Consider the following 24,118-nt stretch of genomic DNA (forward strand, 5'->3'; position numbering starts at 1 on the left):
CTTCCTTCCTTCCCTTTTCCTTCCTTCCTTCCCTTTGTCTGTCTGTCTTCCTTCCTCCCTTCCTTCCTTCTTTCCTTCCCCTTCCTTCCTCCCTTCCTTCCTTATTTCCTTCCCCTTCCTCCCTTCCTTCCTTCCTTCCCTTTTCCTTCCTTCCTTCCCTTTGTCTGTCTGTCTTCCTTCCTTCCTTCCTTCTTTCCTTCCCCTTCCTTCCTCCCTTCCTTCCTTATTTCCTTCCCCTTCCTTCCTTCCCTTTTCCTTCTTTCCTTCCCTTTGCCTGTCTGTCTTTCTTCCTCCCTCTCTTCCTTCCTTCCTTCCATGAGGGAGCCGAAGGCTAGCCAAAGAGAAAGCACAATCTGACACCCTGCAACTTCCCCGCACTCCCCACTCCTGGGTGGGACATGTGTGACATTCCTCCAGGAAGTTCCCATCTATCTTCAGGTTAATGCCTTGCTAGAGGGAAAAACAACCTTAACTTCACAATGGCAAGGACTCCGGTACCTTGTAGGTCCTCTTTCGCAGATGAACGTTCTTTTGAAAACCTCCCTTTTCCTTGCCTCCCCCAACTCTCAAGTATATAATCAGCCAGCCCTCACAAACCTAGCACCTCTTTCTGCCCATGGGTCCTGTCCCCGTGCTTTAATAAACCACCATTTTGCACCAAAGACGTCTCAAGAATCCTTTCCTGGTCGTTGGCTCTGGATTCCACCCCACTGAACCTCACCCATATTCCGAAACCACATCACCTTCCCTCCCTCCTTCCCTCCTTCCCCCATTCCTTCTGTTAATGGGTGGCACCAAAATGAGTCTCCTCCCGTTGTCAAATCTTCTACTCCAATACCGCAAAACTCTCATTTCTGAGGTGCTGAATCTGTGCGTGTCATTTCACCTCTTCTTTTCCTGACACTCTGTTAGGGAATCTTCAGCAACCCTCCTAAGCGCCTCTCGCTCTCTAGAGCCTGCCGTTCCACTGACGGGCACATTAGGGAGCCACCAATTTTGGATGACTCGACTCTGGGGATGGAGGAACCTGTTCTCCAAAGCCTCCATGAAAACCACCAAATAGTAGGGGTGAGACCATGGGAATGATTTTCTCATTCTAGGAGAATCCCACTAGGGATTGTGCTGCATCCAACATCAAGTGTGATTGGAAAATATTTCCTGCCAAACGCAGTAGCTAAACTGAATGAGAAGTTACAACACCTGACCCGGGGCTTCATTCCTATACCCCAACAGCAACAATGACAAATGACCAAATGAGATTAGCATAGCATAGAATCTAATCCAGAAAATGAGAGAAAAAGCAAGGAACATTGAATAGGACGTTCAACACTCCCTCTGGGAAGGTGGCACAGAGATTCTCCATGGAGATGCGGGGAGGGAGGTCTTCCAGAGACCTTGCCTGTGCCCTGCAGGACGTCCTCGTCGTGTTTCACTCCCTTTTGACTCTTCCCAGGCTCTCTCAGAGAGTGGCACCTCTTGCTCATGATGCCTTGATCTGGGGGCCACTCTCATCACAGCCCCGTTCCTGCTCCTATTTGGGTGTTTCTGGCCAATGCGGGGACATGTGTAATTCAGGCAGGTTGCAGACGTGCCCGGTGCGAGTGATGAGAGCTTGCACTTTCACCCGGCCTCTTCCATGGTCCCCCTCCTTTCAAAGAAGGAATTGATCCTGAGGGAACATCATACTACAGCAGCATAAGGAATATCTGTAGGACATAATGAAGGTGGCGGCACCTTATTTTATCCCGCAGGGTCCTGCGCCTTCCCTACCCATCCATCCCGCGACGAGCTTTCCGAGGCGGGGAGTAAGCATCCCGGGAAATCACAGTGCATTACAAATCGTGCCTTGGCCTCCTGTTGACTCTTCTCAATGGTGGCAAAGACCTTGGAGGGCTCTCTCAATCACTCCTGTTTCACACTCTGTGTCGTGTGTTGAAAGATTTTTGGGTGCAGAAGGTGGTAAAAAGTTACAAACGTGTTCTTAACGAAACCATCATAAAACTTTCAGAAAAAGAAGCAGCCGTGGGAGGGAAGATACTGTCCTGTATTTTTATGAAATACGATGACGCCAAAGAGGCACCATTTATTACCACCTGCCCGAAGGTTATTGGACACTGAAAACAAATCTCCTTTCTGTGATACACATGCTCATGTGTGAGAAAGCAGTGCAGTTTTGCTTAGGCTAATACGTTATTGCTTCTTCATGATCATTATCCTGTGTTAAGTACAGCTCTCACGTGGCGGACATAGCTTTCAATGTGCTCGGTGGGAGCAGTAGTTGGTCGTTTAAAACATACTGTGACAATTGCTCTCAACTATTCAGTTACTGACGTTAATAAACTGTAAGTATGCAAAAGAGTAATACTGAAGACATGAGTCATCAGCGATTTCGTTAACAAATGATCCATATTTGAAACACACTGTGCAGAATTTAGCTATAAAAAAACCACAGCAGGGGCACCTGGATGGCTCAGTCGGTGAAGCGTCTGACTCGACTTTGGCTCAGGTCATGATCTCAGGGTTGTGAGGTCGAGCCCCACGTCGGGCTCTGCACTCAGCGAGGAGTCTGCTTCTCCTTCTGCCCACCCCCCCCACTTGTGCCCTCTCTCTTTCAAATAAATAAATAAAATATTTTTTAAAATGGCAGCATGAGCTGGTAGATGGACAGTAAAGGTAACCTAGAAGTAAAACTTAAAAAAAAAAAAGAAAGAAAATTATAGCAGTGATCTCTACAATAGTTGGACCCTCATGAAAAGAGACCTTGTTTCTCGGTGCTTCTTCAGATATTTGGATGATTCAAACTAGTTATCTCTCATTTCTAACTTAAAAGCAAATGCACTGAGGGGCTGGCTTTGTTAAGTAAACAAATGTATCCGTAAAGACAAGTAAAAAAAACACCATATTTCATCCTCACTTGGGGAAGTGAGATGCTACATACATGCTTATCAGCCACTCTCCTTGTGTGTTCTCCCTGGGAATCCACATTCACAATATGTTAATTCACAAGGAAATCTCCATACATCAAGCAATTACTGTTTTTCCCATAGACATATAAAAAGATTTGTTGGGGGGGGAAGTGTGGTAATTAAAAGAACTCTGGAGGGCGCCTGGGTGGCTCAGTCGGTTAAGCGACTGCCTTCGGCTCAGGTCATGATCCTGGAGTCCCGGGATCGAGTCCCGCATCGGGCTCCCTGCTCAGCGGGGAGTCTGCTTCTCCCTCTGACCCTCCCCCCTCTCATGTACTCTCTCTCATTCTCTCTCTCTCAAATAAATAAATAAATCTTTAAAAAAAAAAAAAAGAACTCTGGAAAAGTTTACAGAGAGGGGCACCTGGGTGGCTCAGTTGGTTAAGTGACTGCCTTCGGCTCAGGTCATGATCCTGGAGTCTCTGGATCGAGTCCCGCATCGGGCTCCCTGCTCGGCAGGGACTCTGCTTCTCCCTCTGACCCTCCCCCCCTCATGTGTTCTCTCTCTCTCAAATAAATAAATAAAATCTTTAAAAAAAAGAAAAAAAGAGTTTACAGAGAAATATTTCAGAGTAAAAGTCACTTTGTGGAGCTTCGTGGGTGTTTACACGTTTCATTTAGAAAACCAAACTAACATCAACTCTAATTTCTAGAGCAAAATGAGTACCATTTGGAAAAAAAATTAAGGATCAACACCAGTGTGGAAAAGAACTCTGATGGGACACTTGTGAATCGCACCTGATTCACAAACTGTAGACAGTTTTTGGAGGCTTTCATGTTTCACTTCTTCAATCGTGGACACAGACACATGTGTTCCTAAAACAACACCACAGATAAGACCGAAGTCCTCCCCACCCCATTAGAAAAGTAGCCAAATTGAGTCTCATAGTCTCTGATCCATTCATGTTGCTCCCGAAGTCTGCAAATCTACAGCCCAAGATATTTTCTCTGGGAAGGAAGAAGGTAAGACAATGGAAGATCTCATTTGTGAAAGGTCGTTTGAAGGTTTGCATATGGTAATGGGACAGAATCTGCTCCGTCTGCAGGGATGTGTTCACCCATTCTAACTGTGCTGTTATTTCCAGCCATTGCTAGTTCCGCTGCATGGCTCCTTCCTCCGTGAGGTGCACATGATCTCCAGTGCCCACGGAGAGATGTTTCCCATTGGAACGTCAGTATCCCTTTCTATGGAGGGAGCGTTGGAAAACTGGGTATCCCTCATATACACACAGGACTATTTCCATTCCTGCAGCAAATGTGAATTGTGGACACACCGTTGTCCAGAGACTGCTATTTAGCTTCATTAAATAAAAATAACATTTTTGGGGGGCGCCTGGGTGGCTCAGTTGGTTGGGCGACTGCCTTCGGCTCAGGTCATGATCCTGGAGTCCCTGGATCGAGTCCCGCATCGGGCTCCCTGCTCAGCGGGGAGTCTGCTTCGTCCTCTGACCCTATCCCCTCTCATGTGTTCTCTCTCTCTCAAATAAATAAATAAAATCTTTAAAAAAAAATAAATAACATTTTTGGTGGGGGGAGATATGCCTGTCCAATTAAGACCCAGACCAATAACAGTATCAACCCTTCATTAAAGCCTGATCTGAACATCATCTCTTTCCTGCTTCACACATGTAGATGGTAATTTTTAATTCTTCTGCCCTCTGAGAATGGCATACAGTAAGAGAGTCTGGTTTCTTGGGGAATGCCAAGTAATGTGTGATTGAAATGTAGCCCTGTTGTGGATTGGTGTATTTTGTGTTAAAGATGGCTCCATGGACACCTGCCTGTGTAACTTCCTCTCTCTGGGAATGCTGATGACATTGCCTCTGAATCCTCTTAGAACCCTTCTTTGCTGACTTTCCATGTCCAGTCTTTATTCACCTGGAAATGCATCTCAAGACGTTGTTGGTAGACTTCTCTGTGAGACAGCAAGCGACCCGAACACCCCGGTGTGTTGGCGTGTTCCTGCAGCAGCCCCCCAGACACGGCTCCCTCCTCGCTTGCGCTCACAGATGCATTCATAATCTCCCTTCACCCTCAGCTGTCACTTCCGATGATTCTCACGGTTCACAGTCAGATCATTACTAAGTAGACGCACTATGATTCTGGAGATGGAATACCACCATGAAAATACAGTCAGAAGGCTCGATGCATTGCTCACTCCCTTTTTATTAAGTGTACCTGTGGGCGGAATCATGCGAAAAAGACTGTTTACACAAACTTCCTCAAAAACAACAGATGTGTAATCCCACCATTTTCTATGTTGAGATAAAAAATGGCATGTTTCATAGGATTCAGGATTTTAAAATATCAAAAGTGTCTCTCTTGAATCACATTTAATTAAAAAAATTAAGTCTATAATAAAATCAATATTGTAGGATCAAAATACTCATTCAGTTTGCACATTAAAATGTCACTCTTTTGACACATAAAAATGTAACTGTAGTTTAAAAAGAAACACAAATGCCTATTAGAGATTCAAATTTATTGACATTTTGATGGTAATAATACTAGATTACGTCAGAATACTAAAACTTGTACACAAAAATAAAACACTTCTTGTAGTTTTGTTTATAGAATATGAACACAGTCTATTTAAATTAAAAGATTATGCTGAGTTTAGTGTTTTGTTCTCTTAAGAGAATGTTATGTTTTTGGAGAAGCATGAGCTTACAAAATAAATAGATGATGGATGGATTGGGTTGATAAATAGATGATAGGTAGATAGATACTTTGATAGATGGGTAGATGATAGATACATATATATAGGTAGATGAAAGATGGGTATAGGTAGATGGACAGTAAGATGATAGATAGATAGATGATAGATAGATAGATGATAGATAGAGGATAGATAGGATGGATAGATAGAGAAGGATGGATGGATGGATGGATAGATAGATAAATATGGATGGATGATAGGTAAGTAGATAGATAGATAGATAGATAGATAGATAGATAGATAGATATGCTGGATGGATGACGGATGGATAGATAGATGATAGATACATATAGGTAGATAGATACATGAATAGATATTTTTTATATTAAAAAATCCAAGGTAAGCTAAAGTAACATATTGACACAGATGCATACAAAAGTGTGTGGTTTGAGTTTTTCTTGAGATTGCTGTGTTTCACTCAATTGCAACAAAGCGAGGTACAAAGTTCCTGTACATGGTGTTCCCACCTTTTGCATTATTCATAAAAAAAGTACAGAGTGCATAGAAGCAGGTTAGGGAAACTCTCCCCAAAGTGCCAGCCATTCATGCGATTTTGTTCTAATTAGTGTTGTTTGTCCCCAAGCACCTACAGTCCCCTTCTCTGTGTTTCCTTCTGCCTCTTGAGAATTGGTGTCATTCTGCAGTAGGTTTTCCAAAAACTTTGTGACACACTGAAGCATCGCATCCTGCTGCTGTCGTTCATCACGCTGATACCTGGAATCAGAACTGCCCTATTTATTGAGCAGATGATCTCCTTTGAGAAAATCAGATCCTCGTTAATATTCGTGATGATGTTCCTTGCTGCAGGTCAGTGAGAGCCTCAGAAGAGATTGGGAGGCTAAGGCAGGGCCGTGCAGCATACTTTTGTTCCACTCCCGAATATTTGAAATACGAAATCCTCTATCACAGGCCTTCCCACCTGCGGCATAGAGCCTAGTGCAGTCAGACCAAAAATGAACCCAGTAGGTAAGCAAATGGAGGGATCTGGTGGAGCACTCCTTACACTTGTCACCCACCTCACACAAACTGATAAAGGTTACGTGCCCTGTGTCCAGGTTTGAGTAAAAGTTTTGAGACTTATTCACAGTACTTACATTTCATTAAAGACCATCATAAATTTATTTCCACTCATCGTGCCATCTGAAGATGTTGCATTTATTTGATATTTACCTATTTTCAAAACCTCTACAGGACCACCTCATTTCTGCATCAGGTTGCTAGCTTATGCAGAAGAAAATAATATCACACCCTGTTAAAGTTCAGAAAAAAATAATATCACACCCTGTTAAACTTCAATTCCCAATAAACACCAAATACATTTTCATATATGTATGTCTGTGCGGCCATTGGAATGAACTTATATTAATAATGAATCTGGTGTCTACTGGAAACTCAAATTTAACTGGGCATCCTCTAGTGGAACCACACCAATTCTGGAAGAAAAGTAGAATGGAATCACCAGGGCGTGCACGCACACACGCTCACACACACACACACACACACACATCTCTCATTTTCATCTGGGAACTGGTAAATGCAGGATTGCATTTCTCAGGCCTACAGGGTGAGCACACACAGACACACAGTGAACTAGAAGGAAAATTCCTTAACTTTCCTTTGGACTATCTCAACCAGACCTGAAGGGACACCTGACCTTAGATGCTGGGAGTTTTTTTTACCTCATTTCAGATGCTGAACGGGGCTCAGAAGATCCCCAGTTTGTGTGCATTGTGGTTCCAGTGATGGTCTTTGCATTCCTGCCAAGCTCTTCCCCAGCACAGCTGACAGGGCAGGCTGGCTACCTGCTAAAATTCACGGCCATTCATCCTTACATCTATGATGTTTGTTGGCTCTCTTCTTGAGACTCCTGCTGTCTTGGGAACCAGAGCATCTCCGTAGAGAGCAAGAGCATTGAGCTTTTTTTTTTTTAAGATTTTTTATTTATTCATTTGAGAGACAGAGTGCAAATGAAAGCAGGTGCAGGGGGGAGGATCAGAGGGAGAGGGAGAAGCAGACTCCCTGCTGAGCAGCTGCCTGTTGAGGGGCTCAATCCCAGGACCCTGAGATCATGACCTGAGCCGAAGGCAGACGCCTAACTGACTGAGCCACTCATGCTCCCCAACAAGAGCTTTTTGTGGGGATAAATTACATGTTAGATTAGGAAAAAAAGTAACAATTTACTCTAATACATAAAATCAGTTTATAGACAGTGCTCTAGGTATTTAATATATGTTTGTATAATTACCTTTTTGCTGCTAGGATATATATTTTATGTGGTTGAAGGTTGTTTCCCTTCATATGGACATAATTTCTGCATGTAAATCTCTACATGTAAATAAAAATATGAAAGTATTAATGAATACATATATATACATATGTGTTATATTATTATGATTATGTATATATGTGTATACAGTAGTCACATGAAATTGCCATATTTTAAGTTACAGTTAGACATAGTCAATACCAGCAAATTTATATTTCATATGATAAAAACTACTGCATATATGTATGTCTACATACACATGTCTATCTGTCCATCCATCCACCTACTCATTCATCATCCATCCATCTATCCATTCATTTGTTCATTCATCCATACATCCATCCATTCATCTACCTACTCATTCATCATCCATCCATCCATCTCATCTATGTGTTTCCCTATACCCTTTCATTCCTCTCCACACGTGTTGATCCCAAAGACCATTCCTAATAATGGCATGTTAAATTCAATCTCAGAATCTGTATAGCAGAGAAGACTAACTTGCACACCATCTCAAAGACAAGTGACACAACATCTTCTTTGCACTCTCTATGGCCACTGTCAGAATCATTCATTCATTTATTCCCTCATTCATTGTTTATTTGTCAGCATTTCTGTGTACCTAATGTTTTCCATATCATATAGGTGGTATTGAGGATATGGAGCCCATCATTTGTACTCAGAGACCTCCCAGGCTAGATGATACTGAGGAAAAATTGTCAAATCCTCCCATATGTGGTTTAGTAGAAGTTTGAAACTGACATTCTAGAAGCAGCAGGAAGGATGGGCTATACTGTTCTAGCTGGGAAGGCAAATGAATTCTTGACTCCTGAAATTTCATGTTTGCTCAGGAGACTTGAATAGACACATTTGATTAAGGAGACCTACTACTTTTAAGAAAAGAAGGGAATTAGAAAAGAGGAGGAGGACATAAGGAGGAAGTCAGAGAAAAGGGACAGGAAGGCGGTATGAAGGGCAAACTGAGAGATTCACACAAATACCCTGTAAAATATTTAAACTCTTGCTTTATTTTAACCAAATAACTAACTTCTTAATCACTTTCCATCTGTCTGTCCCTCTAACTCATAGAATGGATATTTTATCCATAACTAATCTTGAGTGGGTCATACACAAGACTGAAGGTAACTCAACTTTCTGAAATGAGAATTATTCTATAGGATAACGTAGCCTTGTTTCATAATCTGCTATTCTCAGAATCAGGTCCCCTTTCCTGAAATTCATTTTGCATGTTCTTTCAAAAATTTTTTCATACATTATAAGTCTTAATACATAAATAAGGGACTTGGTCTCTGACAAAAACATGTATTTGGCACCAAGGAATGTTCTGCCCAAATTGAATGGTACATATTTTTCCCCCAGCAACACATTGAGAAGAATGAGTAGGGTGCCCCATGTGTAAACATTTGTCTCTGTCTGTGAACGGCAAAGGCCCAAGTGGTACAAGATGGTGTGTTTCACTAAACCACCCCTTCTCAAGTATAGTAGCACACAGCAAAAAAAAAGTTTGCTTACCAGTCTTCACACCGTTTCCTATTTGGTATTCATGGAAATGATGCTCAGAAATCCTAGCACTTAAAAGACCCAGGGGTTCTCTCTTGATCCTCGGGATAATTTTTTGCTCTTTCTTCAACTTTAAATTGCATGGAAGCTCATCAAATGCATGCATAAAATCCGCTCTGCTCTGAATTTATTCAGAAAGATAGTTCTGATATTCATGTTGTAGTTCATTTACTTGATATGTAGCTCATGTTAATGAAAGTGTTTCTGAAAGGCTCTCAGCACTTCTCCCCTTGATGTCTAAAATTTTGAGAATTATAACATTTATTCCTTGAATATATTTTGGGGATGAATGGAGGGAAGGGAGATGTTTCCTTTAAAGTGGGGGAAGAATGTCTGTGGAAAGAAAGGGTTCCTTTCTAAACTCTTAAAACAACTGACCATCTTATTTGAATATATATTCAAATATAGTTCACTATATATACAGTTGAATATATATATATATGTAATTTCCTCCTAAAAATTTGACAATATTAAAGAAAATGTATAAAGTAAATGTATAAATATATAAACTAACGTTTGGCTAAGAAATGTCAAAGCATGGGGCACCTGGGTGGCTCACTCATAAAGCATCTGCCTTCGGCTCGGGTCATGATCCCAGGGTCCTGGGATCGAACCCCGCATCAGGCTCCCTGCTCGGCGGGAAGCCTGCTTCTCCCTCTCGCACTCCCCCTTCTTGTGTTCCTTCTCTCGCTGTGTCTCTCTCTGTCAAATAAATAAAATATTAAAAAAAATGTCAAAGCATGATGACCATGAATTAATTCACATTTCGAAGTGAATTATTTTGCACGTTACTTTCCCTCTCAGTTTGGTTCTGTCTTACATTACCTATGTTCCTTTCAAGTAGCTTTCTTTTAAAAATGCTGTGTTCCAGCCATTTTTGAAAACTTGCTGTTTTACCAAAACAAACCTAGAAATTTTAAATCTTCAACTAGTAAATGAAGAAAATATTATCTGTCCTGCTCATTGCTGTCAAAAAGGACTATATATAAATATGTATGTATGTGTGTACATATGCATAAATATATATACTATAAATATACATATATTTAAAGGGAACTTTAAAATCATAAGTATATATGCACATGCAAGTTATTATGATTGTTTTAATTTAAAATAAATCTCAATCATGACATTTCTTATTATAAGCCAATGTTCCCGTTTTGAATAATATTCCTTTCTGTGGAGAGACAAGAAGCACAAATCAAGTTTAAGTACAAAGAAACACAGTATTCTTTCACTTAAAATGGACATAGTTCATTTACCAGACAGCACATAAAGTAACTTTTGGAAGTAGGAGAACTTATTTGTGTCTGTATAAATATGAGGCTGTTTGGTGGAGGAGAAACCACAATACCAGGTTTATACAAACAAGTTAAGAAAGTAATTAGTAGTTTCTTTTTTAAGACTTTATCATTTTTTTGAGAGAGAGAGCATGAGCAGGGGGGAGGGGCAGAAAGAGAAGCAGACTCCCCGCTGAGCGGGGAGCCCAAAGACGTGGGGCTCGATCCCAGGACCCTGAGATCATGACCTGAGCCGAAGACAGACACTTAACCGACTAAGCCACCCAGGCGCCCCAATAATTAGGACTTTAAGTTCACACGTAAGATGAGAGCAAGTATAAGGAAAAAAATGAAAAATGTCGCAGTTGGTCTTAAACTAACCTATATATTTGTGGAAAATGTTTGCTCCTTTTAACATTTCCAAACTTTTTTGGTAATGGAGAATAAATATTATCAACTTGGTGAGCTAAGTGGTCTCTGTCTCAACTACTCAACTCTGCTTCTGTAAGCATGACATCAGCCACAGAAAATACATAAATTGAATGGACCTCACTGTGTCTTAATAAAACTTTATTTACAAAAACAGTTGGTCAACACATGGGCCATAGTTTTGCAGCCCCTGTTCCAGATTGATACAGTTGACTTGCTATATCCCACAGACTTATTGTTAAGACTACATCAACCTGACTAGACCCTTTCTTCCAGGCACTGATTGGACCCAATGTAAGGATGTAAACAGCAAATAATTTCAGAGTGAGATTCAGGACTCTCTGGAATAATCTATTCATTCAAAAGTTAGATGACTCTTCTGGATAAACAGCCTCCCTCAGAATCATTTATTGCTCAGAGGGGTAAACACTCTTGTTTATCACATCAACACTCTGCAAGACTCAGTCCAGAGCCCTGCAGGGCACTCCAACCCCAAACTGTTATGCACCAAGCCTGCCCCAGTTCAATTTGACACCCACATCAAAAGGCCATCTTATAACCCTTGAAGTGAGACCTCCAAATGCTATCAATAACGTCCCTTGATCTCCTGCTTTTAAAATATTCCTAAGATTTTCTAGTTGGTGCTCTGTCTCTGCTGTGCTTGATCAAGCCATTATCCCGAGCATCTTTTTTAAGTAATCTTTACACCCAACGTGAGGCTCAAACTTATAACCCTGAGATTAAGACTCACATACTCTACTGACTGAACCAGCCATGTGTCCCCTGAGCATCCTTTTTGAGGACTAGATGTCAACAGGGAGAAAAACACATTTGTTCCAAAAAAGATGTCCTAGTTTTCCTATTTTCCTATAGATCCAGGAGGACAGCCAGTCTTCCCCCTTTCAGGAAAAGAAAAATCAGAAAAGCTAGCATGTATTCAAATCCCTGCCTTCTGAACAAACATTTGTTTTACTGGTTGTTTCAAATGAGAAGAGCAGAAGGCTTCTTTGGGGTTTAATTGTAGTCCTCGGAATTGGATTCATTATGAATAACCCTCTTTGAATGCTCATTAAGTGAAAAAATGTTCACATTTTTTCCTCACCCAATTCCTTTAAGGAAATATTTACATGTTTACTACTGAGGTATAGAACAGCAGAAGTTGGCACCCTAGGACGTCATTCTGCCCACCACTGGTGTTTATAAATAAAGTTTTATTAGAACACAGACTCACCCATTTGTTGACATATTATCTATTGCTGTTTCCATGGTTTCAGCACAGAGCTGACAGTCATGACAGAGATGAGTGGCCTGAAAAACTACAAATATTTTCTGTCTGGCCCTTCACAGGTGTCCCTGACATCTGGCCTACAGAAGTTATCTTGCTTCCCCAAGGCCAGAAGACACCTAAGAAGTTCCTGATCCTAGTGATGTCCACTGATTAAGATGCTTTTTCCCATTCCCGCATTCCTAGCTATGTCTAAGGGACAAGCTATAGAGTGGTACATTTTTAGCACCCTATTAAAATAGTCTTATTTCACCACTTCCAATGCGGGGGAACATTTTGTTATTAAAAGTTTGAAAAATTTGTCTCTAAATTGTTAACTTCTGATATAAAAAGAACTGTATCCTACTTCCACAAATGATAATCACTCTTTTTAAAAAAGATGTTATTTTTACGTAACTTCTATACCCAATGTGGGGCTCAAAGTTACAACCTCAAAATTAAGAGTCACAGGGTCTACCAACTGAGCCAGCCAGGTGCCCTGATAATCGCGTTTTTTTATGTCAACTTTTTCCTAAAGACATGCGGGCATTCAGTGTGTACAGGAAATGAATGAAAGGGAAATGTCCATGCCAACCACTTCTCGTGGGCTTCACACTGGAAATAAAGAGATTTTAAACTGACATTAATTCAACAATTCCATTCCAGGTATTCTTTGGGATTCCCAGATAGGCAAAAATAGTACTAAAACCATGAGGGATATTTATCTCCCTGAAGGTACTAAAAAGTACATGTATGTACATCTGTTTAAAAGGAAAACAAAATGTGAGATTTTAACCAAGCCCTTGCCTCCTTCTCTGCTTTCCATCCCACAACACCTAAATAAATGATCCTACTGTACAATGTATACTTTTGTACATTCTTCTCTACTTCTCTGAAACTCATAAAACAAATCCTACATACTTTTTAAAAAATCCTTTTTTAAAGTTGTTTTTATTTTTAAATTAAACTCTAAGCCCAACGTGAGACTCAAACGCATGACCCCAAGATCAAGAGTCACGTGCTCTAATGACTGAGCCAGCTGGGTACCCCAATCCTATATACTTTTAAGTATAACTGCAAAGCTAATGTTTTTAAAGATTTATTTATTTATTTTAGAGAGAAAGAGAACGAGTAGGGGGGAGGAACAGAGAGAGAGAGGGAGGGTCTCAAGCAGACTTCCCACTGAGCATGGAGCCCAATACGGGGCTCGATCTCATGACCCTGAGATCATGACCTGAGCTGAAATTAAGAGTTGAACACTCAATGGACTGAGCCACCCAGGCACCCCTAAAGAACACATTAATTATCTCCATATAATAGGTATGTTTTTCAAAAAAAAAAAAAAATTTCTCAAGACACGTCTTGTACCATGTACTTAAATATACTGCCTCATCAATGAATTGCAACATTATAATAATGACATTATTGAATAGAGATTAAGATAAAACTTAAAAAAATACAAAGATAGCTCTTCTCAAAGTAGGTGCTATGTTTTTAATATAAGACAGCACAATAAATTTAGAGATTTATTTGCAAATTAGATTTTTTTGTCACAGATTACTTTGTATTAATCTAGTCCCTTCGATACTTCTGTTTGCTGGTATCTAGAAATGGTTGAATTTCTTTGGAAGCCAGTGTAGTTCCTGCTGTGAAGCTAATTGCAGCTTCTACCCTAAACAAGGGTCATTAAAGACACAATCTTGTTGAAAATATCCTCAAAATTCCCCTTGAGAAATAGATTCCTATTTTCTGCTTAGCAGCAGACTCTGGTTCTTCAAACAGCTTTTGACATGGGCAGCAACACTCTGATTTTATCTCTTCTAAATTTATCTACTTCCCTTTTTTAAAGTTCCTAGACTGTTTTGTACTTCTCCTTATTTTTTTCATTATTCAATCATCAAGTCTTTGTTGAATAAGGTATTAAGAAGGGCATCGGTAATTCAGAAATAAAAATGTCAGTGGATTCCCCTATAGTAGTGTCTAAGTAGATTCCTAAGTGATAAAGAAAATGTACATCATACAAAATTCAGATAAGAAGAAAGAAGAAAAATTCACCTGCAAGCTAACTAACCACCAGTACAACTCTCGCTTACATCATAGAAGTATGTCATTCGGGGTTTTGGTGCATTTTCCAAAGTCGGTATGATAGATTGGTTGCATAAATAGCCATGATTTTCCACCCCTGAGAATCGCAGATGACTTTCCACTTCTTCCCATCAATAGTTGGGGTGTGTTTCTCCATCCTTTGACTGTGCTCTGAGCTCGTGATTGCTTTGGACCATAGGATGGCTGCATACACATGGGGTCACAGCACACACTTGTGTGTCTTCTCCTGGATCCCATCACTGGACCATGAGATACCACATGGAGCAGAGCTCAGCCATCTCAGCGCTGGCCATCCCACACCAGTCAGCCAGCCAGCCAGCGGTCAACTGCCAGCCTGCCTTAGACACATGAAGAAGCCTGGCCAAGACCTACTCAGTCTGGCCAGAAAGACCTAAACCATGCACCCATCCATTCGACATACCAGTGGTTAGTATTTTAAGTCACCAACTTTGGAGACATTTCTTTTGTGGCAATTGCCGGCAGACCTACTTCCAATCATACCCTACACTGTCACCTAAATGTGACTTACATTTCCTTTATGTGTATAAAACATTATAACTAGGGGCTCCTGGGTGGTGCAGTCAGTTGAGTGACCTACTCTTGGTTTTGGCTCAGGTTGTGATCTCAGGGTGGTGAGATCAAGCCCCATGTCGAGTTCCATGCTGAGCTCAGAGTCTGCTTAAGATTCTCTCTCCCTCTCCCTCTCCCTCTGCCCTTCTCTCCCCCATCGTAAAATAAATAAATCTTTTAAAAAAAATTATAACAATAAAGCAGTTTCCCAGTGTGGGAAATGTAGGCTTCCCAGCATAATCTAACAAAGACTAAGACGTTCTTCCGTGAGGAGCTGTTTGAAGAGCCAGAGTCTGCTGCTAAGCAGAAAATAGGAATCTGTTTCTCAAGGGGAATTTTGAGGATATTTTCAACAAGATTGTGTCTTTAATGACCCTTGTTTAGGGTAGAAGCTGCAATTAGCTTCACAGCAGGAACTACACTGGCTTCCAAAGAAATTCAACCATTTCTAGATACCAGCAAACAGAAGTATCAAAGGGACTAGATTAATACAAAGTAATCTGTGACAAAAAAATCTAATTTGCTGGATGATTCAGTGTGTGTCTGAGGAGGGTGAGCAAAGCTATAAGCGCATGCAAACCAAACACTAAATTTTTAGCAGTTAAAACACTTTCTCCTTTGTTTTTCTGGGATTTTGTTTTTGTATTTGTTTTCATTTTTGTTTTGTGGCAGCAAAAACACTTTCCCCTTTGTTTCTGCTTTGTTTTCTTTTTTGCTTTGTTGTTGTTTGGGTTTGGTTTTTTTGTGGCTTGTATGACGTTCCTCTCTGCTATACTTTACAGGCTGTTGCTCCAGCCTTTTCTAGCTTGCATTGTTTACGACTAGAACACTGCCATCCCTCTTATCTCTGCCTTGGATAGGACACATTTGTTTTCCTTGGCTCCTATTAACATTTTATTTTTATCACTGGTTTTGAGCAAATAGATGATGATGTTCCTTGATGTGGGATTTATGTTTCTTTTGCTTCAGAACCACTGCGATTCTTGTATCTCCGGTTTATAATTTTTTTTATCAAGTTACTTCAAAATAAAGTTTATTTCTTCAAAAATAGATTTTCTTCTCTGTCCCTTTCATTGTGGTTCTCAGGCTCCAATCATGTGCAAATTACAGTATGTGCCATGATTCCATAAGCCCCAGTGCAGCTTATTTTTCTTCTTTCTTTAATTTTACATAATTTCTGTTAATGTGAATCAAAGTTCATAAGCCTTCCCTGGTGCTGTGTGTACCTGGCTGTGAATGACATCTGGTTTATTTTTCATTGTTCATCTCAGATACAGCCTATTTCCTTTCTGAGTCCAGTTTTTTGTCCTTTTGTAATCACTCACATGTCTCCTTTCTATATGCACTTTCCTGTGTTTCCTTGAGTATGGAGAGTCTGTTCTACTCGTTCCATCCTGTTTTTATGCCAGTCACCAGGTGTGATGACTGCTTGGCTCCTATTCTTCCTTGTTCTTTTCATCCCCACTAAGCTTTTTTGTTGAATGCCCACCCACTGTCCTCTATATAGTGCTCAGTGCTATTTTTTAAACATATCTCTAGATGTGCTTTTCCTTTGTACTTCGGCTGTAGTTAATTTGCCTTCAGTTCCCCATTCAGGTCTTCATTTTGAGTTTTGAGGGCGTGGCACAGGGAAGTCTTCCATGTGGAGCTCATTTGGTCCCACCTTTTAGGTGATGCCACCCTGAGAACACTGTCAATGGTCCCCTGTGTTAGGTCTTCCCACTCTGGTGATGAGGCCAGTACACTATGCTCAGCTCTGTGTGAGCTCCAGGGGTTGCTCCAGCTAAAGCCTCTGCATCCTGGCTCTTGTCCACATCCTGTTGCACATACCCTCATTCCCTCAATTTTCAGAGGGCTCCCTTGGCAGAGCTCCTACCTAATTGGTTCCTTCTCTGCATTAATTTGCTGTTCAAATTCTACTTGCGTTTGCTGCCTCAAACCTCACCCTCTGCCCCAGGATCAGAAAGATACCCCTGAGCTTTGCTTATGTTTGCATGCCCTGAGCATCAGGAAGTTGAGATGCTCACAGGGCATACTTAATTTGTGTTTCTTCCCCCAGTGATCACGACCTTGTGTTGCCTACCATCCAATGTCTGAAAAGGAAAGGTGTCCTATAATTTTGTCTGGCATTCCCATTTTGTAAAGTGGTAGAGCATATCCAGCCTGGTATTCCATCATGTTCAAAAGCATATGTGTGGATATTCAAGTTAATTTGGAATGTTATGTTGAAGTTTTACTCTGCTCTCTATGTTGTTGTTGTTGTTGTTTTTGTGGGGAAGGAATGGACAGATTTGGGTTTTTTTTTTTTTAATTTGTGAGCTGTGGGGAAGAGAAGAAATAATTATAGGTAGGATTATGTGTCCTTCAGTATTTTTTTTTTTTCTTGCAAGGTTCTATATGTCTCTTTCTTCTGCTTCCTGATACCACCCATGCTCAAAAGATAGCATTTCAGGGCTCCTGACTGGCTCAGTTGGTGGAACGTGCAACTCTTCATCTCAGGGTCATGAGTTCAAGCCCCATGTTGGGTGTGGAGATAAATAAAAAAATTTTTTTTAAAAACATTTCACTCCTTGTTTTCATCTGATTTCTTCTCAAGAATTGATACTTTTCCATGTCTACCACCATGAAATCTATAAATCTTCCATGTCCATCTGTCTGGTCAACAGTCTGATATCCTAGAACACTCTTATGAATATTTTTACAGTTAGTGTGGATTTCTTATTTTTAGGAATACAATAGGCCCATCTTTGGCTTGTTACTCCTGTTCTCATTTCTGTGGCATTTTTACCTAGGATCCCCTGCCCCCAGTTCTTTTTTGCAGAGATGTGGGATCTCAAGAAATAGCTCTTCTGGAAATTGTTTTCTGGTTTTCGCATTTCTATTTTAATAGGTTATTTGAAGTTTGTAGTCTTTTCTCTCATATAGTTATGCAGTAGGCGTGGGTTTTCTTGGTGTTATTTGGGGTTGTTCTGTGTTGTTGTAGTTTGGGAACTCTTTTTTTTTTTTAACTGTGTTAAGAGATGTAGCTTTAAGTGACCATTGTGATATTGGTTTCCTCTTAAGAGTTTTTAATACCTACTCCAGTTTGGTATCGTATAAGAAATCAATACAGTGTTGCTTTGAGATTTGTAGAAATGGCTCTGTTACCTCTTTCAACATTTGTTCTCATAAATTGTTCAGTTATGATAAACTGACTTCTGGGCAATATGCATTGTTTGGATTTCATTTTTTTCACCTTTCTAATAGCTAATAACTGGTAATAAACTACCATTAAGCTACATTATAGGTAATAATTAAGTATAAGCAGAATACTACCTGGTGCTTTTGTTAGAACTGAAAGGTGAAGAATCATTAGCCATGTTTAACTGTCCTGAAAAATTGACTTATGAAGTATTAATCTTCTCATAGTTATGAGCTGCCTAAAGTTTTACTAAATTCTAACATTCTGCTGTTGCAATTTTTCTCTGTACCCTACTTGAATCCCAATAAATCCTGACCCATAGAGAGTTTTTCATACAAACATTGATCACTAACGAATGTATAAAATTTCTGAGGTTTTCTTAAGGGTCCACCAATGCATGCCCTTTAAATATACTTTACAATTCAGAAAAGACCCCATCAGGCATGATATTCTAAATAATACCTCCATAACTTCAGCTTCTTACCACTCAATCCACACGTGTGCCCATCAAACGACCTTTACTGTTAAAGATTTTTAAATAGTATTACTGGACAATTTAAGATGCAAATCCTGTATGCAGAATTAAAAACCATATCGCATTGCTTCTCCTGGCTTTAAGGAGGGAGTTGCTGAGGTTGTAAAGAAGTTCAAACATTCCACTTCCTCCACCCTGTGTCTGTCATCTGCGTGATTAAATACAATGGGTTTCTGGCAACATTCCTATAAGGCAAGGAGGAAGACAATTTTGGATTGCTAGTTAGGTTAATCTCTTCTGGATATCTCCCGTGGAGAGCCAAAGGCAAGTGTGTCAGACATCGCTGCTTCTATATAAGCAGGCGATCTGAATGCCCTGTCTCCCACTGGTCTTCAGAAGGAAACTCTTTCATAAACCTTCAAGGCTTTTGCTTTTTGTCATCCCCCATATTGCAGGAGCAAACATGCGTGTGATCTAAAACAACCACCGGCTTAGGTTTCAAAACAGGGCAATGATATAATGCTTCTTGGTAGAATTCTAAAAAAATAATCTTTTCTTTAGAAAATGTTTGGGGGGGATTCACTTTTAAATGGTAACCACCCTTGTTAACTCTTCTTTCTGGAGAAAAGGCAGTTATCTCTGCTCAGTTGGAGATTGAGGTCAATTTGCATATTTCTCTGTTCCAAGATTACTTCTCTGTTTAGGATTTTGGATTTGCAGTTTGTCAAAGCATGCAGTTGAGCTCCTGAGTTGAGACAGTTTTCCCCATTTCTCTACATAATATTGGAGAATTCATGATGGATGCAAATCTAGGCTTCATTTTTTTTTCCTATGCTGTGTATGGAGTACATATGAGGAAATCCTAAAAAGTACCCCAAAACCACATGTGTCAGAGTTTACCTTGATTGCTAAAGAAGCTGTTTCTTAATTTTTTTAAATTTTTTTATTTAGTTTTTTTTATTTAACTACAAATAGTGTTTACAATTATTGTAATTATCTAAAGTCTTATGTTTTTGATGAAAACATCATGAAACATATATTGTAATGCTTATTCTGCAACATGCAAAAATGTAAGGGCGCAGTTTCGAGGTAACTCATATTTGCTATGAACTTCTCTCCTTTCCACCTCCTCTGAGGTACCAGACAGATCTGCATGAGCATAGTGTACTATTGATAAAATCAGTGTTCCTCACCATCACGGAGAATGAGGATCTAGGGTACCCAGGTGGCTCAGTCAGTGGAGCCTATGACTCTTGACCTCAGGGTTCTGAGTTCCAGACCCACATTGGGTGTAGAGATTACCTAATTTTTTTAAGATCTTATTTATTTATTTGTCAGAGAGAGAGCGCACAAGCAGGGGGAGCAGCAGGCGGAGGGAGAAGCGACGCCCTGTGGAGCAGGGAGCCCGATGTGGGATTCCATCCCAGGACCCTGAAATCGTGACCTGAGCCAAAGGCAGACGCTTAACTGGCATCATTTCAGTGTTTAACTGAAAAGAGATCCAGGCGTCCCAAGATTACTTAATTTTTTAAAAAAAATTAAAAAAAAAAGAATAAGGATCTAATAATCTTAGGACTTAAAAATACATTTTGATATAAAAAGCATATGCTATGGGCGCCTGGGTGGCTCAGTTGGTTAAGCGACTGCCTTCGGCTCAGGTCATGATCCTGGAGTCCCTGGATCGAGTCCCGCATCGGGCTCCCTGCTTGGCGGGGAGCCTGCTTTTCCCTCTGACCCTCCCCCCTCTCATGTGCTCTCTGTCTCTCTCATTCTCTCTGTCTCAAATAAATAAATAAAATCTTTAAAAAAAAAAAGCATACGCTATATAACACTTTATCTACAATATACAAATGAATGAATATACAATATACTGTTTATCTACAGTATATATCTAATGAAGGGTTTAGTGTCAATAAGAAATACATGCAACTTTTTTAGAAGACTTTTACAAATTTTAATTATATTTAAATTAAAATAGAAATTAATATTAAAATAAAAATGAAAACTATTATAATAAATTTAATAAATTTATAAATAAATTTTCCTCGCACATTACCAGAATTAATTTGAAAAAGTTTATAAATAAATCTACCTTATCTATGTTTCTTAAAAGTTTATTTTTTTTTTTTACTGACCTCTACACCCAATATGGGGCTCAGACTCACGACCCCGAGATCAAGAGTCACATGCTCTCCAGACTGAGCCAGGCAGGTGCCCCTACTTCCTCTATTTTAAAATTAAATTGAAGTCAGGGGCTCTCCAGAAAAATAGACATTGGGAAAACATGATTAAGCAAATTTAGCGTCTGAATTCTGAATACTTTAACATTGCCTCAGGGATTTTCACCCATTTGCAAAGTATTTAGAACCCCCATTTCCCAAAACAATTAACCTTTATTTTTAGTTAAAGTTTGCAAAGAACTCTCTCGTCTTGGCGATGTGATAGAAATAATCTGGTAATCTATTTTAGTTGACTCCAGTAATACGATGGATAAGAACGGGACCTCAAAAGGGGAAGGAGTGGAATCGATGAGAGCAACTGCAAGAGCTCCCTTAGAGACTTAAGAAAACACCGCAGTAGAGAGTACCCATTAGTAATAATGCCATTTGTTTTATTATTGAAATTATTGTCAAATGCATTCAAATGAGCTCATCCACTTTGCATCCACTGTTAGTTGTAGGAGGTCAGGAAGGCAGAAAATGTTCAAAACCACCAGTGAAACAGTAAGACGTGTAGGAAAAAAAAAGTCCAGAAATAAATGCAACACGTTGGATTGTTTCACATGAAACAGTTTGAGCACAGTAATTCATTATGCAGCACAACGGGAAGGAACCCAGCCCCCATGCATCTTTCTTGGAGGTTCCTGCAACTGGGAATCCATCTCAGTGAAGGGAAGTGTGCATCTGATCAAGCAAACCCACACTCTCTTGTTACATGCATGTGCAATCACACCTGCGTGCAAATATGCACTTTTGTTATATGCACGTGTAATAACACACACGTGCAAATACGCTATTCCTCTAAAGAGAGCCCACAGCTCTAACGAGACCTGCAGAAATGCCCTGTCCCAAAAACGTATAAGGAACTCTTCCCTCTTCTGATCCTATGGTGATCCTATGGATCCTATGGATCATTCAATCCATAACAAGTTACCAAACAATGACACTGTGGAGTGCTGTGCCTTCCTTCCACGCATGCAGCCGCCCGTCCCACACACTGTCTTCCCTACAGCAGCTCATACTCATGTAGGGCAAATGGACACGGATAAGCAAATCAACAAACAAAACTTCGGGAATGCGTGTAGAGCTTGGGAGGGCATTGGTTGGCGTGGACAACCAGGGAGGGCGGATGTGGCGTTCTGGTTTGGTAACGGACTTGCCACAAACCTGTAAAACTTTGCAGGAAACCCAAACCTGAAAGGTGGCGTGAAGGCTGAGACTCACACACTGGGAAGGGTTCCGTCATTCAAAGAGCAGGAGGAAAAGAACACCAAGGGGCAGGAACAGCATGTGCAAAAAAAGAGAAAGGGTTGCAGTGAGCTGTGCTGGTTGATTGACAGGGAAGATGACACATTCAGGGCAGACCGGCTTTGAGGATAGCCGGAGCGTGGGGAGGGTACAGATGTATGGACTTTAATCTATGACATATAACGTAAGATTTATTATGTAAATTACTTATACATGGGATTATAACAGGAAACGATAGTGGATTGTTTTTAAGCACAGAGCATTTTTTTTGAGATTTTATTTTTTCGTTTATTCAAGAGAGAGAGCACGGGGGGCGGAGCAGAAGCAGACAGGCAAGCAGACTCTGTGCTGAGCACACAGTCCGATGTGGGTCTCCATCTCACGACCCCAAGATCACAACCTCAGCCAAAATCAAGAGTCGGATGCTCAACCACTCAACCCACTGAGCCACCCAGTTGCCCCTAAGCAAAGAGCATTTTTAAAAATATGCAGATAAGATCCGTAATTCCTCCATACAGATGCAACTTGTGTCCATATTGGAAAATCACAGAATTTGCTGACATATTAGCATGTTGTCTTGCCTCCCAGCAATGTGGTCGTTTGGTTCCATTGCCATGACCCATCGATTTCTCAGATATTCTGTAAATTTGCAAGTGAAAAGCTGGTGCTGACTGGTGTCGCGATGGTCAGGTGACAAACACCGGCTTGGTCACGGTCATAAAACAGAACCCATGTCCCTGTCTTTCAAATACAGTTCACATATTGGAATACAAGAGAGCACAATTCTCATGGAGAATTTCAGACACTCTTTCAGCTGCTCTCGAATGATTTTTAAGAAGTGTAACGGCCGTGCGGAGCCTCGGTGGCTCATTTGGTCGAGCTGCCAACTCTTGGTTTCAGCTCAGGTCATGATCTTGCAGTTGTGGGATCGAGCCCCCAGTGGGGTTCCAAGTTCAGTGTGGAGTCTGCTTCAGATTCTCTCTGTCTCTCCCTGCAGCTCACTCTCTTTCTCTCTCTCTCAAATAAATATATAAAATCTTTAAAAAAAAGTATTAACAGCCATATTTACCAAGTTACTTATATGTCACCTGTTTTTACATGATGATGTCTTTTGATCTTGCTCTTGAGTATCTCATTCATGTGTTCTTATACCGATTCACGTTATAGTTTCCTTTATATCCAGCCCCATGTGATTTTCAATAATATTTCTTTCTAACATATTGGTAATTTGGACTCTGCCCTTGTGTGTCCCACATCTCAGTCCTCAGAAGCTCTTATTTACAGACTTTTTCAATAAAAAATACATTTTGGGGGGGCCTGGGTGGCTCAGTTGGTTGAGCATCTGCATTCAGCTCAGGTCATGATCCCGGGGTCCTGGGATCGAGTCCCGCATCGGGCTCCCTGCTCAGCAAGGAATCTGCTTCTCCCTCTACCTCTGCTGCTCTCTCTCTCTCTCTCTCAAATAAATGAATATAATCTTTAAAAAAAGTACATTTTTACCTCTCTTACTGGCTCTGCTGTTTAAATCACTTGTCATCTGCCATGACTTAACTAAAATATTCTCATTTACTTTCTCCACCTACCCTGGCGATCAGGCACCAGTCTTCTCGGCACTGTACAAATTGGAGACATGTATCCCCAAAAGGCCGAGTTACTTTTGCAGGTTCTCAGGCTGGTAACGGACAGGGTGGCAATTTGAATGCAAACAGTCCAATTCTCCGACAGGCTGTGGGGTCTCACATTGCAAACCTGAAACATAGATCTACGACGTACAGAGAAAAAAATACACCACCAGGAACAATCACTGTGTTCAA

Source organism: Leptonychotes weddellii, chromosome X, assembly GCF_054177405.1.
Source record: "Leptonychotes weddellii isolate Sample4059 chromosome X, ASM5417740v2, whole genome shotgun sequence".
In the NCBI taxonomy this organism is placed as follows: domain Eukaryota; kingdom Metazoa; phylum Chordata; class Mammalia; order Carnivora; family Phocidae; genus Leptonychotes; species Leptonychotes weddellii.